The sequence below is a fragment of the Ceratotherium simum genome, chromosome 16, assembly GCF_057802395.1.
Source record: "Ceratotherium simum simum isolate JZ-2026a chromosome 16, ASM5780239v1, whole genome shotgun sequence".
NCBI lineage: Eukaryota > Metazoa > Chordata > Mammalia > Perissodactyla > Rhinocerotidae > Ceratotherium > Ceratotherium simum.
The window spans coordinates 48,266,663-48,293,776 of NC_141915.1; the positions used below are offsets into that span (position 1 = coordinate 48,266,663).

Here is a 27,114-nt window from a genome sequence, read left to right on the forward strand (position 1 = left end):
GAATCTGGGTGAAGGTTGTATGGGAATTCCTTGTACTATATTTGCAATTTGTTGGTAGGTCTGAAATTATGCCCAAAAAAGAAAGTTACAAAATGTTAAAATATCTTCTGCCTCTGCATATTAAAGCTATTATTGGATGTCATTTGTGGCACTGAGGGATTCTAGTAAACATGTGAAAACTGGTCAAAAGGACTTTGAATCATTAGAATTTCTTACTTCTATATCTGTTTTCTCTGCAAAGCCCAACCTTTTGCATAGGTCTAGGTGAATTTGACTTATATGTAATATGACTTTATAACTTCCATGTTAGAATATATGCTACATATTCCATATGCTAGAATATTGGCTACATATCTTTCAAAAATAATAATGGCTTAAAGGTGACGCAAGTTTAGTTTCTCTCTCAGGTAACAAAACTCGGCAGTCAGTCCGGGGCTGGTATGAAGCCCCCTAATGGACAGAGACCCAAGACGGCTCAGGCCTACTGCTCTAATGTGGTTAGTGTGCAGCCTCAGGATCCAGGCTGGCCACTCAAGCTCCAGAGAGCACATCCACATTCTAGTCAGAAGGAACTAGGAAGGAGCGAAGAAGGGTGCCCTATGCCCCCTTTAAGGAACATTTTCTTGACGTTGCACACAGTGGTTTTGGTTACACCTCTCTGTTCCAGCGCAACTCCTAGCTGCGAGAGAGGCTGTGAATTGCAGCCTGGGCAGCCATGTTCCACCCAAAAATCAAGGAGGGAGAGAATGGATGTGGGGTATGTAACAAGCCCGTATTCCAAAGCAAGATAAAAGTAATCAATAAGGAAAATCTTGCATCTATGACTCAAGTGACAGTATTGGGACTGCCTGGTGGCACAAAGCATATTAGATTTGGGGGACGGGTGGCCTAGGAGACAGGAGATGTTTGGAAAGAGGAGAAGAAAATGGGGACAACCCTAAGGATGCTCTGGAAAGCTGGATGAAATACAGCTCAGACCTCTGGTTAAGAGCTGTGGTGTCAGTAAGACTCCAGCTGAAGAGGGAGAAAGGAAAGAGAAGGAAAACAGGAAAAAGAAGAGACAGGGAAGAAAGGATGAGAGGGCCCAAGTGAGATTGAGATCAGGAATAACAGGAGAGTGAAGTTCAGCCATTCTAGCCTACTTAAGGCTGGCTCTTTGGTCCATGGGGCTGTGGCCTCTTGGCTGTAAGGAGAGTTCTGGGAAGGACAGCTTTGTTTGGTCTAAGGAACCATCATCCACTTCCAATCGTCATTTGTAGTGTCGGAGACTCTCTTGGCTTCAAATAAAGCTTTTATATAACTAAGTCAGGCGAGCGAACGTGGTACAAGGGCCAGAAAAAAAATTAGGCTACACTGAAAAGAAATCCAACTGTGTGCAAGTAGGAATTTTAATAACTACTGATACATCAACCCATGGTTTTGCTGCTGTCTTCTGGGACACCCCGGCTGACTATTATTGGAGGGCTCGTTGTTGTGGCTCTGAGGAGGTCTGCTGAATACTGTGAAAGCTGGTCATAAGACTTTTGAGTGAATAGATTTTTTTTAGGCCCCTTAAAAAAAACTGCCTTATACCCAATAAACATTTGGCTCTTTTCTTGTGAGGAGAATGATAAGGGATGTTTACCTTTCAGCCAAGCCTATGGGACAAACCGACGTGTTCAGGTAAAATTAGGCACCTGAAGTTTCTGAGGGAGTGGGCAAATTTGTTCACAAAGCACTTCATTTATAGTAAAATGTTTACATTAGAGCATCCTAGAGCATCCTATACCCTTCTCTTTGGGTATAAATATTTCAACAGAAGGCTGCAGAGATGAGAGTTCACTTTGTTTATAGAAATCTGCTCCACCCCACTCATGAGAATTTCACGACTATAGACACTTTCCTGTGCCAATAATTTCAAAATCTGAATCTGGTGAATTTTTGCAAGTTTTGCAAAATATTTTGCAAATCTGGATGGGAATTTGTTTAAAGAGTTTAAGCCATGGTCAAGGGCTTGTAGCTGCTCCCAGGAAATCACTCCCCCGAGTCCCCAAGCTGTTCTTTAGAAAGATGGAAAAAAACCAAGATCCTAACCCAGGCAGGGACAATGCAGTGGGAAAGTTCTGGTGTCTCTGAGTCTAGACCCAAGCATTGTGACCAAACAAACTGCTTGCCTATTAAAAACACAGGGAAGGCAACACGTTTTTGTTTCGCAACATATGAGCGGGCAGGTTGCCAAGTACTTGGTTATGAATGTGGAATCCACACACACACACAAAACCCCTGCACTTTGTCACTCTCTTCATGCTGGATTAACCCTATAGCATCAGACATGGAACAAGAGATTTACCCAAGTCATTCCAACGGGGAGCTTTCTTTCTTTGCAGTGACTTGATGTAAAAATGGCCAATCAACTTCCAGGGACTCCTCTTCTATATGTAACAGGCCTGTAGGTAGAAAGTGTGAGAAACCTTCCTGAACCTTTCTACTGAAGAGTTACCTCCTGGAGAGAAGGATTAAAGTTAAACTAAATAGAACAGAAAATGCCTAAGGGTTGTTTTTTCCCTTTAAGTGAAATTTGACTTACAATAAAAACACACTTTGTTTTTTTTAAAAGAAGGATCTTAGGGACCTATTTTTTTCCAGTTGGTTCTCAGCCAAAACCCTCATGACTACTTTTGTTTGTGTGTGTGTGATATTAGAAGAGTTGAACCTTTAATCATTGAATTGAAGGAACTTGAAGGATCATTTAGTCCAACACCCCAATTTGATGGGCAGGAAGGCCCAGGGAAATGAAGTTATTAGCCCAAGGTCTCATGGCAGACCAAGGCCTAACTCACCCACCTCCGAGTCCACGCTTTTCCCTGGACATCTTGATGCTTGTAAAAACCGGGCTTACCATGTAAGGATTCATCACTGAACTGTATACTTCTTGCTGTCTCTGCTGAATGAAAAACTTCACTCTGAACCTTCAACTACCTAGAAATACGGGAGTTGGGCTTGTGGGCCCCCAATGCCATTTCCAGCTGCAATAGGATCTAGGATGAAAATGTCCTCAGACCCATCATCTTATTTGAGTGCCATTTCCCAGTGGAAGAAATCTTGGTTCTATTGCAAATGCCTGAAATAGGCTACCAGGATGTTTCTGGATTGTTTGTTTGCTCATTTGATGTTAGTTATTAACTGGAACATGGGAGATGAAAGGCAGGAAGAAAATGGATATTTCGTAATTCCCTACTTTAAAACCAAAACCTTTGAAAGTAGTAAGAGCTAACTTTGTTTCAGGCTCACTCTATCCAAGCCATGGTTGGAGAAGCCTGTAATCCTCACACCAATCAGTGGAGAGGCTATTTTATTATTCTCCTCTTACAGATGGGGAAACTACAGCAGAGGGAGGCAAAGGACCTGCCCAGGGTCATTTGGTCATAGGAAATAGCTTGCTCCAAGTTTGTGCTTCTATTCACAGCGGATGGGACTCCAGGCACAACATAGGTTATTCTTCTCCAGACCTGTCCTTAGAGGTATGGATTCTGCCTTCCAATTGGCTGCTTCCTCTTTGACAGTTCTGTGGTCTTTATTTCCTTCCTGCTCTGCTGATTCAGGACCCCAGGAAGCCTAGCTTCCTGTCACAGACGGTTTGAGGACCGCCTGCAGAAATGCAGACTCAGCAGAGCAGTGCTCACCACAGGAGAGCCTGCAAAAGGTCAGAGAACCAGAGGCAAAGGCAGACCCACAGAGGTGCCTGTGCATGCTCACATACACACGCACACACACTGAAAACATCCGACAAGCAGAGGGAAGAAAAGGTGGTGGATATAAGAAAGAACTGAAAAGCAAAAACAACGTGGAAGAACCTGGAGGACATTATGCAAGTGAAATAAGCCAGACACAGAAAGACAAATACTGTATGATCTCGCTTATATGTGGAATCTAAAAAAAGTCAACTCTTAGATCCAGAGAATAGAATGGTGGTTGCCAGGGGGCTGGAGGGTGAGGCAAATGGGGAGATCTTCGTTAAAGGGTAGAAACTTTCAGTCATAAGATGACTAAGTTCTGGAGATCTAATGTACAGCACGGTGACTATGGTTAATAATACTGTATTGTACGCTTGAAATTTGCTAAGAAAGTAGACCTTAAGTGTTCTCACCACCCCCCCACGCCCCAAGAAAGGTAACTATATAAGGTGATGGATGTATTTATTAACTTGATTGTGATAGTCATTTCACAATGTATGTGTATATTAAGTCATCACATTGTACACCTTAACAAAGTCACTTTGGACAATCTAAAAAAAAAAAAGCAAGAAACAGCAACCAGAGAGGTTTGGGGACGCCAGAAATTCTTTAAAAGTCTATTTATTTCCTTTTAGAAAGAAACATTTCTGCCTTTATTAGGAAGGAGAAAAATATAGTTTTTTGTTTGTTTGTTACATATGTCCATTGAGTTTTAAATTATTTATTTATTTGTTTTTAAAATGGGGGGAAATTCATGTAACATAAAATCAATTATTTTAAAGTGGAAAATTCAGTGGCATTTAGTACACATCTGAGACATTGTGCAACCACTACCTCTAGTTCCAAAACACTTTCATCACTCCAAAAGAAAACCCCACACCCATGAAACAGTTGCTCCCCATTCTTTCCTGCCCCCAGCCACCGGCAACAATAGAAACTTTTAAAATGCTGCTTAATGAGTTGGGGGAAAGTACTGTTATTCCTTTAGCCCTCATAGAGAGTGGGTGACAGGACCATAATACTAGAGTAAGGGACTGCTCCTCCTATCCTGCCTTCACTGGGGCTGGAAGGGAAGACACCCATGGCCAGTGGTGGTCTTGTTGCAAAGATGCTGCTTCTTCTCCAGGCCAGACTGAAATCCTGTGCCCACTCACATGGTCTCTTGCTGCCATCTGTACCTCTTGTCCCCTAGATTATTTCCCCAACACAAACAGTCTGGCCAGGGACCAGCAGATAAGAGTTAGGACCCTCCATAGAGTATCACTGAGGCTTAAACAAATGAAGATAACATGCTAAAAAAAAAAAAGCCGAAAAGCCAAATACATAACATACAGGGTTTACAAACATTCAGCCCAATATTTTACAACCTTCTTTTCTGTTTTCTTTTGGCCTTTTTAAATGTGAAATAGAACATGCTTACAGAAAAGCATATGAAACAGAGATGGACAGCTCATTGTTTTATCACAAAGCAAAGAGCTATGTTACAAAACATTAGGCCAAACAACTCAGAACCCTCACCCACACCTCCTACCTCCCTTTGGAGGCAACCTCAATTCTGAATTTTATGGCAATCATCTCCTTGCTAAGCATGTATCCTTTAGTGCTATAGTTTAATTTTGCTTGCATTTTGAACTTTGTATAAATGGGCTTACATGGTAGGAACGCTTTTGTAATTGACATATTTGGTTGAGCCTAGTTTGTAAAATTCATTCACGATGTTGAATGTAACAGTAGTTCATTCCTTCTCACTGCTGTGGAGTATGCCATTATATAAATATAGCAGTTTATTTACTAATTTTTTTATGGGCAAATTCTTATATATTTTATTTTTTCTAGCTTTATTGAGGTATAATTGACCAATAAAATCATGTATATTTAAGCTGTACAACATGATGATTTGATTATTTACTTATCTTACTGCTAATGGTCTACGGCTAACAGGTTTTACCCAACTTTTGGCTATTACAAATAATGCTGCTGTGGACACTCTTGTACATGTCTTTTGATGCATAGTTCAAATATTTCTGTTGGACATATTTCTAAAGTGAGATTGCTGGGTTATAGAGTATGTTCAACTTTAGCAGATACAGCCAAACAGTTTTTTAAAGTGGTTAAACCAATTTAAACTCCCACCCAACTGGATTTGAGAGATTCCATTGTTCCACATTCTCACCACCAGTGTGCCTTGTCAATCTTTTGGATTTTAGCCATTCTGCGGCTGTGTGGTGATGTCTCATTATTATTTCAATTTCTATATCCCTGATTTTAGGTTGAACACTTTTAAACATGTTTATTGGTTGTTTGTATATCCTTTCTGGTGAATTGCTTGTTGAAATTTTTTACTTTCTTTTCTTTTGGGTTGTTTGTTTTTTTCTTATTGATCTGTAGGCATTGTTTATATATTCTGGATATGGGCTGTTTGTTACACGTGTTGTAAATATCCCTTCCCACTTGTGACTTGTCCTTGCACTCTTTTAATGATATCTTTAAATGTACAGAAATTTTTAATTTTAATACAATTAAATTTATTATTTTTTTTTCTTTTTGGTTAGTGTTTTTTGCATCCTGTTTAAGAAGTCTTTCCAATCTTCAGGTTGTAAAGATAGTCTTCAATATTATCTTCTAGTTTTGAACTGTCCATTATGGTAGCCACTTATGGCTATTTAAATGAAAATTAATTAAAATGGAATAAAAATTTAAAAAATTCAGTTGTTTGTATTGAACAGCACAGATCATAGAATATTTCCATTTTCTCTTGGTCTGTACTATTCTAGAAGCTTTATTGTTTTGTCTTTCACAGTTAGATCTACAATCCACCTGGAGTTAATTTTTTTATGGTGTGGGGTGGAGGTCAGCTTTCATTTTTTTTGTCTGGATATCCAACTGTCTTAGTACCTTCTACTGAAAAAGACTGTCCTTCCTTCACTGGTCTGTAGTTTCACCTTTGATGTAAATCAAGCATTCAAATAAGAAGTGTTTGTCTCTGTGCTCTCTACTGACTTCTTTCTATATATTTGCACCCAAACCACATTGTCTTAATTTCTTTATCTTTATAATAAGTTTTGATATCTGGTAGAGCAAGTCCTGCTACCTAGTGTTTCTTCAAAAGTGTCCTGATCATTCTTGGCCCTTCACATTTCCTAATAAATTTTAGAATTGGTTTATCAGCAATTGTTACATAAGAATAAATATTTGGAGATTTTGATATGGTTATATTTAATCTATAGACCATTTAGGGGTGAACCGACTTCTGTTTACTTTTGAGTCTTAAAAACCATGTAGATGGTATGCAGGTCAGGGTGTCCAGAAACAGATGCTGAGATGGAATTTGGAGCACAAGAGTTTACGAGAGATCGGGGAAAGCAGCAGAATTGGGCAAAGGAAAAAGTCAAAATCAGACCCAACAAAGCTTTGGCCACCCTGGTGGGGAGGTTTAGAGCAATTACTTTTGTCAGAGGGTCCTGTATTGGGCTGAAATGTCCATGCTGAGTCATGGAAGGGCAGGAAGGGGTGACCCCAGGCAAAGCGGCACTCAGCAGCTGCAGCAGGCCCCAGAGGAGCTGCCAGCCAGAGGCTGTGCACTCCCCAGAGCTGGGTAGTATGTCTTTCCACAAAGGAGGATCTGGGTGTATCTAGATCTATACAGGTCATCCCTTGCACCGCTGGGATCCACTTCTCTATATGCATTCCAGGAGCAGCTCCCAGATTCCAGTGAGCTTCTCTTCCTGAGGTGAAACTTAAAAGAGGGAGGTTAGTAGGAGGGACTACAGCTTCCTTCACTGCAGTTGGTCTTGGGGCTACAAGCCACATCCTTTACTAATTCTAGATTGCCCCCCCCCCCTCAGCTATTACCTGTGCTGGCCTCCATGGCTGAGTTGGTGGAAAAACTCAGATCCTCTTCCAAGGGGCCCAAGTCTCTAGTCATCATACCCTTCTCAAGCTGGGTTGCTGCTCCTGTGCATTTATAGTCACAATTGGGCAAAGGAGTACCAAGAGGTGCCCAAGAGGATCACCCAGGTGCTACAGTATTCCTCCTTGCACCCATTTTGTAACAGCATCCCTACCTCTTTGTAACGATGAGGGTTAATTATCCCTGCCAAGATGGTGACTCTACTTTCTCCTGGCCCTGGACATGAGGAACCCCAAGTGTACAGGCAGCAGCCATAGTTTCTAATTCAGTGGGACTCTTACTGTGTCCTCTGGCAAAAGTGTACCCTCTCTGTGGACCAGGACCACTAACAATTCCACATGGCATCTTTCCCCACCACTGACACCTCCAAAACATAGGTACAAGATGCAATAATTTATCTTTTCCTCTGGAGGGATGTCCTGGTATGCCCCAGACCATTGGTCCCCTAAACATTTTATGAATGTGGTAGGCCCCTGAATCTCCTCAAGGTTTATCTCCAGTCCTCTAAAGTGCATGTGTCTTACCAACTTTCCAGCCACCTTTTGCTCATCCAGCCTGATCAACATGATGTGTTCAATGTAAAGGATCAATGTGATGTTTTGCTGGATGTCAGGATGGTCAAGATCTCTTTGGACTATGATATGACAGAGGGTGGGAATGTTAAGCTAGCCCAGGGCAAAACTGTAAATGTGTATTTCTGTCCATTTCACACGAATGTGAACTGTTTTTGATCTTTACTGACTGGGATAGAAAAGATCGCATTTGGCAAATCAATGGCCCCATACCACGACTGGAGTCAGTATTAATCTGTTTTAGCAAAGATACCATATCCGGCATGGTGGTTGCAGCGAGGGCTACTACTTGGCTCTAGTGAATCTGTGATAGTCTACATTTATCCTCAATGATCCTTTTAGTTTTTGTGGGGGCCAGAGTGGGGACCATCACATTTGCATTCCTTAGATCCTTACGGGTGACACAAATTTCTCCCTTCCTCTTTGGATATGATATTGCTTTTGAGCTACAAATGTGGCCAGGGAAGGGGGATAGTTTCAGAGACTTCCACTTGACTTTCCCTATTAAGATAGCTCTTGCCCCATAGACCAAGGCCCAACTATGGGGAATGTCAATTACCAACTATGTCAATCCCAGTTGCACATTCAGGGACCAGGGAAATGACCATTGAGGGGTTTGCAGACTAAGTGGACCCACTGCAAGCTGGACCTTGTCTGGGATTCCATTCATTATCTGGTCCCTATTTACTCCCACTCTGAGTGGGGGCTCATGATGATGCCTCAGATCTCTGGGTATCAATGTTAACTCAGACCTGTGTCCACCAGTCCTCTATTTAGGGGTCTGGGTACTTGTCTTTCCCCTGTGCACAGTTACCCAAGTAAATGGCCATAGGTCTCTTTGGGAAGGGCTGGGCCAGGGGAAATTACTGCCAAGTACACTTACATAGTGTTAAAATATCATTCCTAGGGACCTGGCCACCTCTTTAGTCAATAACTTAAGTCCAGAAACAGAGAAAGAGAATATCACTTTTTATTGTGATGACCATTCTCTGCTTCTCAGCCAACCATCTTTGATTTCTTCTGCTCATATAAGCTGAGTGGTACCCTTGTTGGCTTCCTACCTATTTTGTCCCTCGGGATGCCTGACTCTAGTAACCATCTCCCTAATTCTTTGGGGGTTAAGCTCCCTTGGCTGCCATTCTGACCCTGACTGCAATTATGGTACTCAGGACCCCCTGGCTCCTGGTAGTTAAGCACCACCATCTGGTCTCTATTGTTTCAGGATCCTATCATCCCCATTGCTATTGACCAGCCAAGTTCTGTAACAGCTTGCCCTATTGTCAGCCCTGGCCCACCTACGAGAGTCATCACTGAACTTCTTGGTGGAGCTGGTGCCCCTTGAACCAGCACATTCCTTATGGCCTGGTAAACAGTGTGTCTTTTGCGCCTTTCTGTGGAACAAAGCCAATATCCGGTGGGTCTTCTTTTATTTATTTATTTATTTATTTATTTATTTATTTATTTATTTATTTATTTTTTCCCCCCAAAGCCCCAGTAGATAGTTGTATGTCATAGCTGCACATCCTTCTAGTTGCTGCACGTGGGACTCGGCCTCAGGATGGACGGAGAAGTGGTGCCTCGGTGCGCGCTCGGGATCCGAACCCGGGCCACCAGCATCGGAGCGCGAGCACTTAACCACCAAGCCACGGGGCCGGCCCCCGGTGGGTCTTCTGGCTGTTCAGTGTTCCCACTACCCTAAAACATTTTAATTCACTTCCCTATCTTCTATCATGGCAATTCTTGAATTTCAACTTTGCTTAACACAGATCATCACATTTTCCATGGTTCTAGTGAGTTTGCACCTGGGATCCTTACTAGGATGTATCTCAGGAGAGCACTCCTAAGTCAATAGACTCTTCTTGACCCAATTTTATATTCCGGCCCCCTTGACCAAACACCGTTAGAATCTAGTTCCTGGCTGCTGCCGGTGCATACCGTCTAGGCTTTGCAGCTCTTTTGTGGGGTATAGTCCCTTAGCATGTCCCTAGTTGGCATATCCTGTGACTTAAGCTAGTTAATAGGCATAGTGGCCGAGAAGCGGGAATTCTGAGAGGAACCTATACTCTTCTCAGGGAGAGGCTTCTGCATGGTGTTCTAGCAAGTGGGAGTGCTAGCTCTTACTGGGGGTTACGGGGATGATAGGACACTTCTGCAGACTCAGGAGGGTCACAGGAGTCTGGGGAGTCAGAATCTTCAGTTATTGCCCATATGTCTCTATCCCACCCAAGGTCCCCTTGGTATAGCAGACCTGCCTTTGTTGGGTGTTTCATCATCTTTGGCTTGGTCCTTAGCTTTGTCTGCCTTGCCACTGCAGGAAATGAGAGCTTCATTATACGCAACCAAGGAGGCCTCTGGTTTTCGCACCTGGCTTTCAATTGCCTATTACCTTCAGCTATTGTCTTTCTATAGAGCATTAATGATGCTTATCAATAGCCATCCAAATCCATTATCTGTATAGCAACCATTTCCTCCAAAAATGTCAAGTGCCTGATAGACTACATCAGCTAGTGCTTTTATTTTGACCTGGACACCCTCCTCATGTACCAACAGTAAGAGCACGAACAAGAAAACCAGCACCTTGTGCCAAGGGCTGCCTGAGCCCCACCAATCTACCACCAGTGATGGGGACCTCCTCGCCAGCTGCTTTCAAACTCCATCTTATCACCTGCTGTCTCAGACCACTCCTGCTATCAGCTGTCGTAGGTTAGATTCTTCAGAAGCAGAGGCAGAGACAGAGTTTAAGGCTCAAGGTGTTTATTAGGGATCCACATTTGTGGAAGGAAAGGGAGGCAGCAAGATCAGGCAGAGGAAGGAGTCAAACAGGAACCCCAGCCCAACTAAGCTTCCGTCAATGTAGCAGGGAGTTGCCCTCAGTCTCAAGGGTTTTGAAGTGTCCTGCATTACATCGAAATGACTAGGCTTTTATGTCCCTGTATCATCTCAGTCACTGAATGTATGCTGTTCTGGGACCCGTGTAACTTCAGACAAGGCAGATCTCTGCAGCTAAGGCAAATCCTGAAAGAGCTGGCAATTGGAGGCTGTGTGCGGACCACATCGGCATGGCTGAGCAAAAAGTTCTTTCTTGAAGGGCATCTAGGTGACATTTCTATGTCTGCCACACATGGTGTACTCCCATTTATTTAGATTTTCCTTTATTTCTTTCAATAATGTTTAGTTTTGCATAGAGGTCTGGCACACATTTCATTAGATTTATTCCTAAGTATTTAATATTTTGACACTGTTGTAAGGTATCTTTTTCAACCTTTTATATTCTACCTGATTATTGTTTTATATAGTAGATACTTTTTTTGTTATTAATGTCGTTGAGTCAATTCTGACTCCTAGGGATGCTGTGTACAGCAGAGCAGAATCCTGCCCCGTCTTGTGCGCCATCCTCTCACCATCCGGTGCTATATCAGACAATGCTCTGCTGCAATTCACAGGGGTTTCAGGGCCAATTTTTTCAGCAGTGGGTGGTCAGGTCCTTGTTCCTACTCTGTCATAGTCTGGAGGCTCTGCTGAAACTTGTCCACCACGGGTGGCCCTGCTGGTATCTGAAATACCGGTGGCATAGCTTTCAGCATCACAGCAACATGCAGCCACCACAGTATGACAGCCAACAGTTGGGTGTGGTTCCCTGACCAGGAATCAAACCTGGGCTGTGATAGTGAGAGTGCCGAATCTTAACCCCTAGACCACCAAGGCTGGTTATAGTATATACTAGTATGTAGAAATACATTTTAATGTTGCTACTAGCAACCTTACTAAACTCACTTATTAATCCTAACATATTTGTGGATTTTTCTACATACATAATCAGGTTATCTTGTAAACAATATTTCTTCCTTTTCAAACTTATACCTTTTACTTTTTTCTTGTACTACTTACTGCACTGGCTTAGTCCTCCATTATGATGCTGAATAGAAGTGGTCAAGGCAGGCATCCAAAGGGAGAGCTTTTAATATTTCACCATTTGGTATGATGCTTGTAGGTTTTTGTACATCTACACTATTTGGTATGTTTGTTGAAGGTTTTGTACACCCTTTATCAAGTTAAGAAAATCCCTTTCTATTCCTACTTTGCTGGTATGTATATATATTTTATTTTTATTTTTATTGATGTCATAATAGTTTATAACATTGTGAAATTTTTGTTGTACATTATTGTCAGTCACCATAATAAATGCATCCCTTCACCCCTTATGCCCACTCCCTAACCTCCTTCCCCCTGGTAACTACCAAACTGTTCTCTCTGTCCGTGTATTAGTTTATCTTCCATACATGAGTAAAATCATACAGTGTTTATCTTTCTCTGTCTGTCTTATTTCACTTAACATAATACCCTCCAGGTCCATCCATGTTGTTGCAAATGGGACGATTTTGTCTATTTTATGGGCTGAGTAGTATCCCATTGTATATACATACCACACCTTCTTTATCCAATCATCAGTGGAGGGACACTTGGGTTGCTTCCACTTCTTGGCTACAGTGAATAATGCTGCAGTGAACATAGGGGTGCATAAGCCTCTTTGGATTGTTGACTTCAGGTTCTTTGAATCAATACCCAGTAGTGGGATAGCTGGATCATAAGGTATTTCTAATTTTAACTATTTGAGGAATCTCCATACTGTCTTCCATAGAGGCTGCACCAGTTTGCATTCCCACCAGCAGTGAATGAGGGTTCTCTTTTCTCCACAACTTCTCCAACATTTGTTATTTTTTGTCTTGGTGATAATAGCCATGCTAACGGGTATAAGGTGATATCTTAATGTAGTTTTGATTTGCATTTCCCTGATGATTAGTGATGTTGAACATCTTTTCATGTGCCTATTGGCCATCTGTATATCTTCCTTGGAAAAATGTCTGTTCATATCCTCTGCCCATTTTTTGATTGGGTTGTTTGTCTTTTTGTTTTTCAGTTGTGTGAGTTCTTTATATAGTATGGAGATTAACCCCCTGTTGGATATATGATTTGCGAATATTTTCTCCCAGCTCGTGGGTTGTCTTTTCATTTTGATTCTGGTTTCACTTGCCTTGTAGAAGCTCTTTAGTCTGATGAAGTCCCACTTGTTTATTTTTTCTTTTGTTTCCCTTGTCTGTGTAGACATGGAATTCGAAAAATCCCTCTATGACTGATATCAAAGAGTGTACTGCCTATATTTTCTTCCAGGAGTTTTATAGTTTCAGGTCTTACCTTCAAGTCTTTGATCCATTTTGAGTTAATTTCTATGTATATGGCAAAAGAAGATGGTCTACTTCCATTCTTTTGCATGTGGCTGTCCAATTTTCCCAGTAGCATTTATTGAAGAGACTGTCCTTTCTCCGTTGTATGTTCTTAGCCCCTTTGTCGAAGATTAGCTGTCTGTAGATGTGTGGTACATATATTTCTTAAAAAATCATAAATGGTGTTGAATTTTATTCAATGCTTTTTCTGTATCTATTAAGATGATGATGATTATTCTCTTTGATTCCATTAATATGGTGAATTACACTGACTGATTTTTGAATGTTAAACCAAGCTAAAATTCCTAGAATAAGCCCACCTTGGTTGTGATGTATTATCTTCTTTATATATTGCTGGATTTACTTTGTTGATCGTTTGTTTATAAGCTTTACATCGAAGTTTATGAGTGAGATTAGTTTGTTAATTCCATTTTTTGTAATGTCTGTTAGGTTTTGGTATCAAGGTTATGTTGCCTCGTAGAATGACTGAGGGACTATTTCCTTTTTCTATTCTCTGAAGGAGTTTGTCTAAGATTGGTGCTGTTTATTCTTTAAATATAACTCACTGGTGAAGCTGACTGGGCCTGGAGTTTTCTTTGTAGGAAGATTTTAAATTATAGATTTAATTTTAAAAAGTAGATATAGGACTATTCAGGTATTATATTTCTTATTGTGCCAGTTTGCTAAATTGTATCTTCAAGGAATTTGTCTATTTCAATCAAATTTTCAGACTTATTGGCATTAAGCTCTTCATAATATTGTCTCATTATCTTTTGTGTGTGTGTGTGTGAGGAAGATTAGCTCTGTGCTAACATCTGTTGCCAATCTTCCTCTTTTTGCTGCGGAAGATTGACCCTGGGCTAACATCCCTGCCCATCTTCCTCTACTTTATATGTGGGACGTCTGCCACAGCATGACTTGATAAGCGGTGCGTAGGTCTGCCTCCGGGATCCAAACCTGTGAACCCTGGGCTGCCGAAGTGGAGCACGTGAACTTAACCACTATGCCACTGGGCCAGCCCATTATCTTTTTAATGATTGAAAAATCTGTAGAAATGTTCCCTTTTTCACTTTTTGGCATTATTTGTGCTTTTTAAAATTTGTCACACCAAGGGCTTATTAATTTTATTAGTCTTTCCAAGGAATTAACTTTTGACTATGTTTCCTTTCATTCGCACTTTGTGCTGAGTCAGCTGTTCTTTTTCTAACTTCTCATGAAGAATACTTTGCTTATTCTTATTTCAGGTTTATTTTTTATTATATGAATTAAAAAAAATTTTAACTTTCCATGTTAGCATGGCTTTAGCTACATCTTAATTTGAATGTAGTATTTTCAAAAACTTTCAGTGTAAAATATTTTCTAATTCCCATTGTGATTTTTTAATCCATGAGTTATTTAGGAGTTTATATAGTTTTCAAATATGTAGATATTTTCTACTTACTTTTTTCTTATTTTCTAGCTTAATTACATCATTGTCTGAGAATGTACTCTGTATGATTTAGATCATTTGAAATTTGTTGAGACTTGCTATATTGCCTAGCATTTTCATAAACATTCCATGTACATTTGAAAAGAATTTGTGATCTGCAGTTGTGGGTACAGCATTCTCTCTATGTATTAGGTAAAGTTTACTTATCTAGTTGTTCAAATCTACTTTGTACTAGTTTTTCATCTGCTTGTTCTTTTTTTTTTTGTGAGGAAGATCGGCCCTGAGCTAATATCTGCCAATCCTCTTTTTGCTGAGGAAGACTGGCCATGGGCTAACTTCCATGTCCATCTTCCTCCACTTTATATGGTACGCCTGCCACAGCACAGCCTGACCAGCGGTGTGTCGGTGCATGCCCGGGATCCGAACCGGCAAACCCCGGGCCGCCACAGCGGAGCGCGCGCACTTAACTGCTTGCGTCACTGGGCCGGCCCCATCTGCTTGTTCTAACAGTTACTGATATACATATCTTCCACTATGATTGTAGATTTGTCTCTATCTCCTTGCAATTCTGTCTGTGTTTCTGCTTTATATATTTTGAAGCTATGTGTATTAGGCACACACAAATCTAGAACTGTTATATCTTCTTGGTGAATGAAGCATATTATGATTATGAAGCATCCTTCTTTATTTCTGGTAATGCTTTTTGCCAAAAAGTCGACTTTCTTTTGGTTAGTTTTTGCATGGTTAGTCTTTTTTTTTTTAAGTTTCTTCATGCCTTTTTAAAGAGGTTTTTTTTTTTTTTTGAGGAAGACTGGCCCTGAACTACCATCTGTGCCAATCTTCCTCTTTTTACTTTTTTCTCCCCAAAGCCCCAGTGCATAGTTGTATATCCTAGTTGTAGGTCCTTCTAGTTTGTCTATGTGGGATGCCACCTCAGCATGGCTTGATGAGCAGTGAGTAGGTCTGAGCCCAGGATCCAAACTGGTGAACCCTGGGCTGCTGAAGTGGAACGCGTGAACTTAACCACTATGCCACTGGGCCAGACCCCCATGGTTTGTCTTCTTTAATTTAAAAAATTGTGCTAAAATACACATAACATACAATTTACCACCTTAACCATTAAATTTTCTTTCATTTTTTGACAAATAATGTAAAATTTACCATTTTAATAATTTTTAAGCTACAGTTTAGTAGTAAGTACATTCACATTGTTTTTCAATTGATCTCCAGAACTTTTTGTCTTGCAAAACTGAAAACTCTACACCCATTTAACAATTTCCCAGTATCCCCTCCCCCCAGCCCCTGACAACCACCCTTCTACTTTCTATGAATTTTTTTTGTTTTTGCTGAGGAAGAATAGCCCTGAACTAACATCTGTGCCAATCTTCCTCATTTTTTGCTTGAGGAAGATTAGCCCTGAGCTAACATCTGTGCCAATCTTCCTCTACTTTTTTTTTCTATGTTGGTTGCAGCCACAGCGTGGCTGATGAGTGGTGTAGGTCTGTGCCTTGGTTCCAAACCTGCGAACCTGGCTGCCAAAGTGGAATGCGTCAAACTTAACCACTATGCCATGGGGCTGGCCCTTCTGTCTATGAATTTGACTACTTCAGGCACCTCATATAAATAGAATCATACAGTAATTTGTTTTTTGTGACTGGCTTATTTCACTGAGCATAATGTCCTCAAAGTTCATCCATGTTGTAGCATGTGTCAGCATTTCCTTCCTTTTTAAGGCTGGATAATACTCCATTGTATGTATATACCATATTTTTCATCCATTCATCTGTTGATGGACACTTGGGTTGCTTCTACTTTTTTGCTATTGTGAATAACGCTCCTATGAACATGGGTGTACAAACATCTGTTTCATTCCTTGCTTTCAATTCTTTTGGGTGTACACCCAGAAGTGGTAATTGTTTAATTTTTTGAGGAACTGCCATAGTGTTTCCATAGTGGCTGTACCATTTTACATTCCCACTAGCAATGTACAAGGATTCTAATTTCTCTACATCCTTGCTAACACTTGCTATTTTCTGTGTGTTTGTGTGTGTGTTTTTGATAATAGCTATCCTAATGGGCGTGAGGTGATACTTGCTTTTGACTCAAGTTCCTGTCAAAAGCAAAGGGCCCTAGGGCACAAGGACTCCAAATTTCAGAATCTCCTCCCTGTGCTGTCTACCCCTGGTAGTTTTTCAGTTTTGTTAACCTTCCAGATGCATTCAAGCAGATGTTCTGAAGAATATATTGTCCATTTTGTTTTAGTTGTTCTCAATGGGGAGGTTAGTCTGAATTATCTGGTCTACCATCACTTCTTTTCTATATGTCAAGTAGAAGTGAAGTGGGCCTAAAAGGAGAGTGTAAGATTCCAAGGATTTAATATTTCTTTATTTTTTTCACACATATTATCTCCCACTACTATATTTTAAGTGACTTAGAGTCACTGGCTGAGCACTCACAGTGGCTCAAATTAATAGTCAGTGAATTCTTGTTAGATTAAGTGGGAAGAAAAAGAGAAGAAAATCTATCAAATAAAAAGGAGAGGGAAAAGGAGAAGGGGAGAGTGAAGGATCACGGGTGAAATAGAGATGGAGGTGGTGGAAAAGTAGGAGGAAGAAAAGGAGAAGAAAAAGGTGAAAACAGGGAAGAACAAAATTAAAGGAGACTCTCTCTAGTCTTACCAAAGCCTGTAGTCAATGATTTTCTAGAAATCCACAGTTTCTACTTCTTAAACAAAAACAAAAACAAAAAAATCCTTTCCCATGATCCTTTCGTTGACAACCATTCACTGATTTTCATGAATGGTCATGAAAAAGGGAATTCATTCACTCAACAAATATTTATTAAGTCCCTATTATATGCTAAGCTGTATCTGGGCACCGAAGATAGACACATTAATGAACAAAAGCTATATACGTCCTTGCCTTCAGTGAGCTTCCATTCTAGAGGGCTGTAGTAACCAGGGTGTAATAATTAAGGTGCTAGATGCTATAACAAATAGATCATGAGTTCTCAGTGGATTAACATAATAAAGGTTTATTGTCTGCTCAGCATAGAGTCCAATGCATGTAATTTTGGTCAGGCAGATTTCCACGGTCACACTTTTGCTCTAAGTCCACTTGCAAATCTAGTCACGTGGTCCCAGCTAGATGCAAGAGCATAGCTGGGAAATGCAGTTCTCAGCAACAAACATAAGTCTTTGGTGATCAGCAAGCTTCTCGTCACATGGAGAGAGACAGAGAAGTAATAGAATAACTAAACAGATTACTAATTACGGTAGAAAGCAATAAATGCTGTGAAAAACACCCAGAGAGAAACAGAGTGTGTGTGTGTTGAGGAATATTGATATTTTAAATAGAATGATGAGAAAGGGACTCACTGGGGTGAACAAAGGCTTGAAGGATGCGAAGGAGTGAGCCATGTGGATATATTACTGGAGGAGGGAACACACAAAAAGGAGGCCATTATGGCTGAAGCAGAGCAAGGGCCACAGAGGCGGGTGTGAGATCAAAGAGATGAGAGGAGGCAGATTGTGTGGGACCCTGGTTTTTCCTCTGAAGGAGATGAGTAGAAATCAGAGGGTCGAGTGCAGAGGAGAGATAGGATTTGATTTGCATTTTATTAAGACCAGAGATGCAGCTATGTTGAGAACACGCTGGATGGGGGCAAAGGAGAGGAGATTATAGTGGATTGGACCAGAGTGGCAATGATGGCAGTGATGAGAAACAGTAAGATTCTGGATACATTTTGAAGGCAAAGTAGGATTTGCAGATGGATTGAAGGTGGAGTTTGAGAGAATGACAGGAGGGATTGTGACCTGAGCAATTTTGAGGATCGAGTTGCCAATAATGGAGCTGGGGAAGACCACGGTGGAGCATATTTGTTGGGGGAGATCAAGAACTCAGCTCCAGGGCCGGCCCCGTGGCTTAGCGGTTTAGTGCGCGCGCTCCGCTGCTGGCGGCTCGGGTTTGGATCCCGGGCGCGCACCGACGCACTGCTTCTCCGGCCATGCTGAGGCCGTGTCCCACATACAGCAACTAGAAGGATGTGCAGCTATGACATACAACTATATACTGGGGCTTTGGTGGAAAAATAAATAAATAAATAAAATTATAAAAAAAAAAGAACTCAGCTCCAGGGCCGGCCAGGTGGCGCAAGTGGTTAAGTGGGCGCGCTCTGCTGCGGCGGCCTGGGGTTCGCTGTTTCGGATCCTGGACGCACACTGACACACCGCTTGACAAGCCATGCTGTGGCAGTGTCCCATATGAAGTGGGGAAGATGGGCACGGATGTTAGCCCAGGGTCAGTCTTCCTCAAGCAAAACGAGGAGGATTGGTAGATGTTAGCTCAGGCCTGATCTTCCTCACAAAAAAAAAAAAAAAAAAAGAACTCAGTTCTGGACATGCTGAGTTTGAGATGTCTATGAGAGATCCAAGTGGAGATGCCAGGAATCCAAAGCTCAGGACAAGGACCCACAGGTTTGGAGTCCTTCCTCAGGGTAAAGATGGTATGTAAAGCCTTGAGACTGAAAGAAATGGGGAGCAGTGTAGTTGAAGAAGAGAAACTCAAGGACTGAGCCTTGGGGCTGAAAAGAAAAGAGCATGGCCAGTGAGGGGGATAAGGAGGAAAAAACTAGGAAGGATGAGCTGGCGGTGACTGGAGAATTATTTGGGCTGTGTGTTCATCAGATCAGAATCAGGATGGAGCACTATTAATGTTGGCCGAGGAGCCTGTTTTCCCCCAGGTCCATTCCTATCTGCCCACCTCTAGCTGTGCAAGGAGGAGTGGTCTGAAGAGATGAAGGACAGGGCCCTCAGCAGCTCATTCCATCCTTCAGCACTCTCTTTCACCACCGCCCCCTCCCTCAATAAAAGTTTGGTTATTCATTCAACAAATATATAGATTTATGTGCCTATATATGTGCCAAGACCTAATCTAGGCACTGAGTGAACAAGCCAGACAAGGCCTGTGTCCTTACAGGGCTTATATTCCAATGGGTTTGGGGCAGATAATTAACAATCAACAAATCGACAAATAAGAACATTTCTTTTTTTTTCCCTCCCCAAAGTACGGTTGTATATGGTAAGTTGTTCTGGTTCTTCTATGTGAGCCACTGCCACAGCATGGCAACTGACAGACGGGTGGTGTGGTTCCCCCACCGGGAAGCATGCCCAGGCCACCACAGTGTGCTAGAGTGCTGAACTGTAACCACTAGGCCATCAGGGCTGGCTGAGAACATTTCTAACCTAGTGTAAAAGAATAGAGCAACCTGCTTTGGTTAAGGGGATCATGCAAGTCCTCTTCAAGGGGGTGCCATTTTGAGCTGAGACCTGAGTGTTGAAAAGATGATGATCATCAGATCCAGGGGAACAGGTTCTGGCGGGAAGGAAGCTTGGGGTGCTACAGAGGAAGACAGAAGGCCAGTGTGGCTGATCACAGCCAGGGAGGGGAGGCAGGAGCCACCTCACACAGGAGCTTGTAGGCCGTGGTTAGGAATTTGGGTCTATTCCAAGTGTGATGGGGGCGCCTTTGGCAGGGTTAAGCAGAGGAGTCACGTGGTTCCCTTAACACTTCGCAAACCTCACTGGGTTGGTCAGAAGAAGAATGGACTGTAGGAGGCAGAGTGGAGGCAGGGAGAAGAGTTAGGAGGCTATCTAGTTCAGGCAACAGGCAAGGATGGACCAGGATGGTCCCCGGAGTGGAGGAATGAGTCAGACAGACGCATAAGTTGAGTGCTTCTCAGGGTCAAGGCCTACAACAGGCAAAGAAAGGTACCTACTAACGAAACGTTCCAGGGCACGGTCTTTGCCGTCAGCTTATTTAGTGTTTAATTATGGGAAACTCAGACCACAGACCTAACGGTGCTCTGTAAACACAAAGCATCCATTAAGTCAGTGCATTGGAGTAGCTAGCTAAGTGCTGAAGCGGAAATGGAAAAGGAGCAACAGGGGTACCCTGCAAAGAGGAGACTTCGGAGCCTTCTTTAGAGGGGAGGGGCATTTCCTTTTCCAGGGAGCAGCAGCAGACGGCCGCGCGGCGCTGCGTGCCGGCCCCTAGCCCACGGCTCCTCGTGGCTGCCGGCGTTGGAACGTCGAAGAACCTGGCTGCAGGCTCGTTTCCCAACTCATTTGGAGCTCAGAAGCGGGTGACTCAGGGGAGGTCCCTCCCAGGCACACCGCGTTCTCGGCGTTCTCGGCTGGCCGGGAGTGACTCATTACCTCGCTCCCTCCCTCACGGCTGACCCCGGGCCAATCCTTTAATGAGTCTACACCTCACTCTTCTCCGCAGGCCGGGATTGCCTGGTGGAGTTTTTAGCTGCCTGGGGGCAGGGCTCGTGTCAGCAACCGTCCAGGTTCCTCGAGAGAGGCTTCTCGTAGGGTCTGGAGGAGCCAAAAACCCTTGGGTAGACCCAAGGCCCCAGGCCCTCCCCGTGCACCGAAGGGAGGGTTTCATGCCCGTGCATTCTTCTAATTTCAGAGCCATTCAGCAGCATTTTGTTCCGAATACAGTTTCGCAAGCATTGATGTCCTGGAGGATTTTCCCTTGGACACCTCCTTGTAAAAACTCGCTTGGAAAGAAAAAAAAAAAAGCAACCAGAGCAGGCCCCCAAAGTCTGCAAAGCAGACAGCAGAGGTACTGGGAACTGAGGGAGCGGGGGATCTAACCGAGGGGCTCCTAGGGGCAAGGCGACCCCTGCGCGAGGGCGCGGGCGAGCGCTCTGCCAGCCCCGCGCCACTGAAAGCCGGCGGCGAGTGTCGGGGAGAGAGCTCAGCTTCCCTGCAAAGCCCGCCAACCCGAGCGGCGGCCGAGGGCTGCGGGGTCGGTCGCTCGCTCGGGCCACCGGGTCCCCGGGCGGCGTCTCGGCGCCTCCTACTTCCAGCGCACCCCGTTACAGCCGGGCGACTCTGTGCGTGCCCTCACAACCCCTGTCGGGAGTGGCGCCCGCAGTCCTCCCCTCGCCCGGCCGCCTGGGCGCGCCGCCCCGCTGGGACCCGGGAGGTACACCTGGGCGGGCGCACCCTCCTCCCTGCCCCGGACCCTCTCGGGGACCCTCCCCCGAGCCTTGACATGGGAGGCACGTCCGGGCGGGAGCCCGCAGCCCGCGCCGCCAAGTTACCTGCCCCGGGAAGTCACAGTCCGCACGCAGCCCGGACTGTAAAAGGGAGGATTCGGCAGAGCCCAAAGCCACATTCCTAGGGGAGGGGTCCCCATCTGGAGGGTCGCAGATCACGTTACCGGCCGAGGGCAGGAGACAGCGGGAGGGAGAGTAAACAGGCGTAAAAGTTGCATTTAGCTTATTCCTTCCCCCCGACCCCCGCAAACGCGCTTCGACGCTGGTTGACTCGGGGACACAGCGTCACCCAGATCCCGGAGCCCGACGGCCCCGGAGTGCTTTGCCAGGACAGAGGCGCCTTTCGGTCCGTGGATGCGGGAGTCAGAGCGCCGGCACATCTGCGGGGCTGCGGGACTCCAGGGCCCTAAGGGCGACCCCCGGCTGCCCGGGGGCGGGAAGCCGGCTGCAGGAGCTCGCCGCCGTGCACCGAAGATCTGGAGCAATAACAGACGCATAAATGCGCATAAATAAATCAATGAGCAGCTTTTTGCTGCCAGCAGCAGGCAAACCTCGGGCTGATTAAATGCAGACGTGTGGTGTCTGCCAGGGCAGGAGGGCGGCGGGGCAAAGGGAACAGGCGTGGAGGCGAGGGGTAGGGGGAAGGGAGGCCAGGGGCTGGAGCAAAGGGAAAAACCCAAAGCCACATTTAAAAAATGGGGGCGAATTTTAAATGCAAACAGCTCAGAGGAGGGGAAGGGGCCGGGCTGCGGGCGCCAGGCCCAGCCCGCCACCGGGGGCAACTTTCCGGGCGGGAGGTGCGGCCGGAGGGGCGGCGCCGGCGGCGGGAGGCGGGAGTCGGGGGCCGAGGGGGGGAGTCACTTTAAAGGCTCTTTCTTACCCATAATGCTTTGTGGGGACGTTGACAAGTGGATCCAAGATGGCGTAGAAAGTAATGACAGGTAAGTCCTGACTTCCCCCTTCTCCGCTGCTGGGACCGCTCCGCGAGCTGCCGGAGCCCTCCAGGGAGGGGACCGGACTCCCCTCCGGTCCCCCGGGCCCCGAGAGGGGCGGACCCGGGGCGGGCTGGGGGCCCGGGCGGCCCGCGGCGGGGCCCGGGAAGCGGGGCTCTTCGAGGCGAGGCCCGGACGCTGGGGCTGTTTACAGCTTCTTCCCCTCCTCAGTCCCCTTCCCCTCCGCTGGGGGCCGCGGCGCCCTCGGCCCCGGTCGTGGAGGGGGCCTTGCAGACCCGGGCCTCGAGCCTGCGGGAGGCTTCTCCAGCCCCGGGCACTCCGGGAGGGGGAGACGAGCCTCCTTGCACGCTCCCCTCCTCCGGGTCGCGGCTGGGGGTGGGGAGCGTGCGGGCCTCCCACGCCCCGCTCGATGGCCCCCTCGGGGCTCGCACTTCCACCCGGGTGGGGCGGGGGCCGGAGGGTGGGCGTCGGGAAAAGTAGGTCAGGGTGCGCCCCCTCCTCCCCCGCCGAGGGCTGTTGCCTGAGCTTCACTTTCTTTCCCCCTTTCTCCGCCCCCTCCTCGGAAATGCTCATTGGCCCACAAGCACATCAACAAAAATAAAAACAGACTCTCCGTTCCTGGAGATTCCTTTAAGACTCCCCTTTTTAGGGCTAAGGGACTGCAGTTTTATCTAGGGAACTTTGATTCTTTCCCCCCAAATTATTTGAGCCTTCTGCACCGTCCCCTTTGCTGAGGATCCTTCAGACGGGGCTGGAGGCCAGGGTCTTAGGATTCTTTTTGGATGGGGATCCTCAGGTTTTGTTGGAAACTCAAAATTGTTATTCCTTCTCCCTCAGTACTTACACTTTTCAAGCAGATCATTGATATAATTTGTGTAACTTTATAGAGACAATGGATTCCTGGGCTGGGGGGGCGGGGTGGAGGTGAGTTGTCCTGGCTAGTTTTTTCTTAATTTTGCTCTCTCAAACTCGTATTAATGAGGTTTCTTTTCCTTCATTTCTTCTTTTCTTTTTTGAAAGTAAGGTCAGTCAGTGCTAAAGAGAGGACTTTTTTGTACTTTGGATTTTAAGAGCATTTTATAGTCTATTCTTTTGTCACACAGAAGGGAAATGTTTTTATTTTAAAGTAAAACAGACTCATTTACAAAGCTGCATACTGTACCATTTTGGTAACTTTTTCCCCTTGAAATTTAGATGTCCCTTCACTTCAGGCTGCTAAAATGTTTGCTACTGATCATATCTGTTACTGGGTTGTGTAGACACATTTTACTTTTCTATTTGCCCCAGGAATTGGATGAAGTAATTGATCACTAAAGAACTACAGTGCTGGTGAGATGTGTAAGGTGAGACTGCAGTTAAAAATGGTTAACCTTTTATCCTTCTTTATTTTAATTAACTCATAAGGGTGAGGCTGAAACTAAGTAATTTGATGGGGCCATCTTTATTTTCCGAATATCTCTCTCAGTCAAATGGGTGTATAGGCAGGGCTAGATTTAGAAAGGAAAACTGTGTCAGATGTACCCAACTTTTCAGTGGCTCCAACGTACTTAACTGTAGTGGAGCTTATCCAGAGCCAAATGTTATTTGCAGCTATCCTTGATCAGTATCTTCACCAGGGTTAATTATAGTTTGCCTGTTTAAATTTCCTTGTGTAACTTTAATTGGATGTCTTAATTTTATCTGTTTTGGTGTCCATCACTTATTCTACATTGAGTGTTAGTGATTGTATATGTGGATTTTGTTGTGTCCACAGTTTGTAAAGTACACCGTTTCCTTTGGAAATGATTATTTTAGGCAAGTCAGTCACTCCTGCTTTTGTTTTCTGAAAAATGGAATAGTATTTGTCTGTCTCACAGTTATTTTGAAATAAAAATTATAATGTTGAGTTTTGTTTAGCTTATTAGGGGTAAGACTGGTTTGTCGTTACTTTTGAGTCACACGTGGTGTGTGAATTCAAAGTGTTGCTTTATTTTATCTAATTTATAATGCTTTGGATTTAATAATTTTTATTTATTTATTTATTTTTTCCCCCAAAGCCCCAGTAGATAGTTGTATGTCATAGTTGCACATCCTTCTAGTTTCTGTATGTGGGACACGGCCTCAGCATGGCCGGAGAAGCAGTGCGTTGGCACTTAACCGCTAAGCCATGGGGCCGGCCCGTAATGCTTTGGATTTATAGGACGTTATTGATATAGTGTTAGTGAACAGTTAGTATTCCGTACTGGAGAGAAGGAGAGAAGTTTGCTAATTTTACATTTTTTTACAAGCAATTTTCCAACTTTAAAAGTATTTTACGGGCTGGCCCGTGGCTTAGCGGTTAAGTGCGTGCGCTCCGCTGCTGGTGGCCCGGGTTCGGACCCCGGGTGCGCAGGGACGCACCACTTTTCTGGCCATGCTGAGGCCGTGTCCCACATACAGCAACTGGAAGGACGTGCAGCTATGACATACAACTATCTACTGGGGCTTTGGGGGGAAAAAAAAAAGTATTTTACTATGCTTTATTGAGAAAATATAAGTTATTATGGTCTATTGTTTTTTTTTCCTCTAACACATCTGGGTACCCTTTGGATTTTGAAATCCTCCCACAAACTTTTCATATCTATCACAACATCTGTTTGAGAAGAATAAGCTGTGCTTAATTTTTTTTCATATTGAGGCATAAAATTGACATTTTGCCTTTAAAAACAAACTTGGGAGAGGAAGGTGGACATAAACCAAGATCCTTTTGTAAGTGCACACACCACGTTTACTTGTGGTTGAGACTCAGCAGTGCTTGTGTGTATTACATATATTTTTATTTTTATTCTTGGCAGAGCAAATATGGATTTTTAAATTTATTTATTTTCAGTTTACAGATGGAGGCATATTCATGCCTTAGACTTCCCAATCTGAACCTTTTATCTTTTATTTTTTTTTTCAATTTACGGATTACTTTGTGGAAAGGAACCAATGATCTGCTTTTTGGCCTATGGAGATGTTTATTTGTAGTCTAAATTTGGATATTTAGAAATAGATAATCTTGTGTGGCTAGTGTTGTTTGGCCTGAATTGTGTCAAGACATTTTCCACACTTTTCACACATGTAGACCATTTGAAGTGTTAGTATTCACTTGCAAGTGAAGTTAGTGGTTGGCCACCAAACAAGCTGTTACACAAAGTAGTCTAAAATGGGAAATACCATAGTATTGAAGGTTGTGCTGAAGTAGAGTCTGTGTCTTTGAGCTGAATAAAGACGTAGCTTTTTTAGTCTGTCCTTTTGGCTGGGAAGCTAGGACACTATTTTTAGGTAAGGCTGTAGTTTTTGGGAGTCAGTACCTCTCTATCAGCTGGTAAACTTGGTTTTTGCAATTGTTAGCAAGAAGTTTCGTTTTCTAATACCACAAATATTCAATCCACATTGTTTTAAAATTTGTATACGTTTATGGACTGTCCATTGTTTTCCTGGAGAGGCCAAAACAACAGGAGAAATCATTCCTACTTGCAAAGGGCCTTGTGTAGTTTAAAAATATACAGAATATTCATGAAAGGCTAAGAATATTGCAGAGGGACCTACAAATAAGTAGACTAGATCTTATATGTGCATTTTTGTTTTCTGTTTAAGAAGTAGGCTTGGTATTAATATTAAATGCAAATTAGTCTATAATTGCCTGGCAGACTATATTTAAGATCCAAATACAGGCCCAAGACAAAGAAATAAGATTCTTTGCCTGTTGTTTCAAATGCATAGAATATTTTGGGCGAAGTTTATTCAACTTATTGATAAATAAGAGAGGGGGAGGAGCTACTTAAATTATAAGCAGATTGTTATGGTTGTTTATTTTCATAAACTTAGATAAGTGCACATGCAAATATAATTTGATTTCTAAGTAATATTTTGAAATGTTTTCTAGGAGAGAACTATGATATATGTGGAGAGTGTGGTCACACCAGCTTACAGTGCGTTTAAATTGATGGGTGTAGTCAGGATTATTTCTGTAGCATTGGCTAGAAGTAGCATAAAACAGTGGTGTATCACTTCAAGGGTGGCTGGGATAATACTTTTGAGTAATCCTGAATTTAATAGAGTCAGTATTACTCTTAAAAATAATATTGTAGATGTAACATGAAGACTTATTGAAAAAATTTTTAATGAAGACTTATATGTATGTAATAATTTTTTTAAGCTATCAATTGTCTAAAATAAATTGAAAGTTTTTCAGCATACTACCAAATAGTCATACCAACTCGATTACTCGTGTAAATTACACT

The 27,114-nt window shown here is 43.5% G+C and overlaps 1 protein-coding gene across 9 annotated transcripts in view; it reads left to right on the plus strand.

Moving 5' to 3' along the window:
• Positions 1–22,799: 22,799 nt before the first annotated feature.
• Positions 22,800–27,114, plus strand: part of HELZ (helicase with zinc finger) — a 154,767-nt gene continuing 150,452 nt past the window's right edge. For 5 of the 9 annotated variants that reach the window (XM_087441462.1, XM_087441458.1, XM_087441459.1 and 2 more), the window contains exons 1-2: positions 22,800–22,855; positions 24,155–24,210. The gene's annotated coding sequence lies outside the window, so the exon portion shown is untranslated. The remainder of the gene's footprint in view (positions 22,856–24,154; positions 24,211–27,114) is intronic. The other 4 variants (XM_087441456.1, XM_087441464.1, XM_087441463.1 and 1 more) reach the window with 1 other exon arrangement.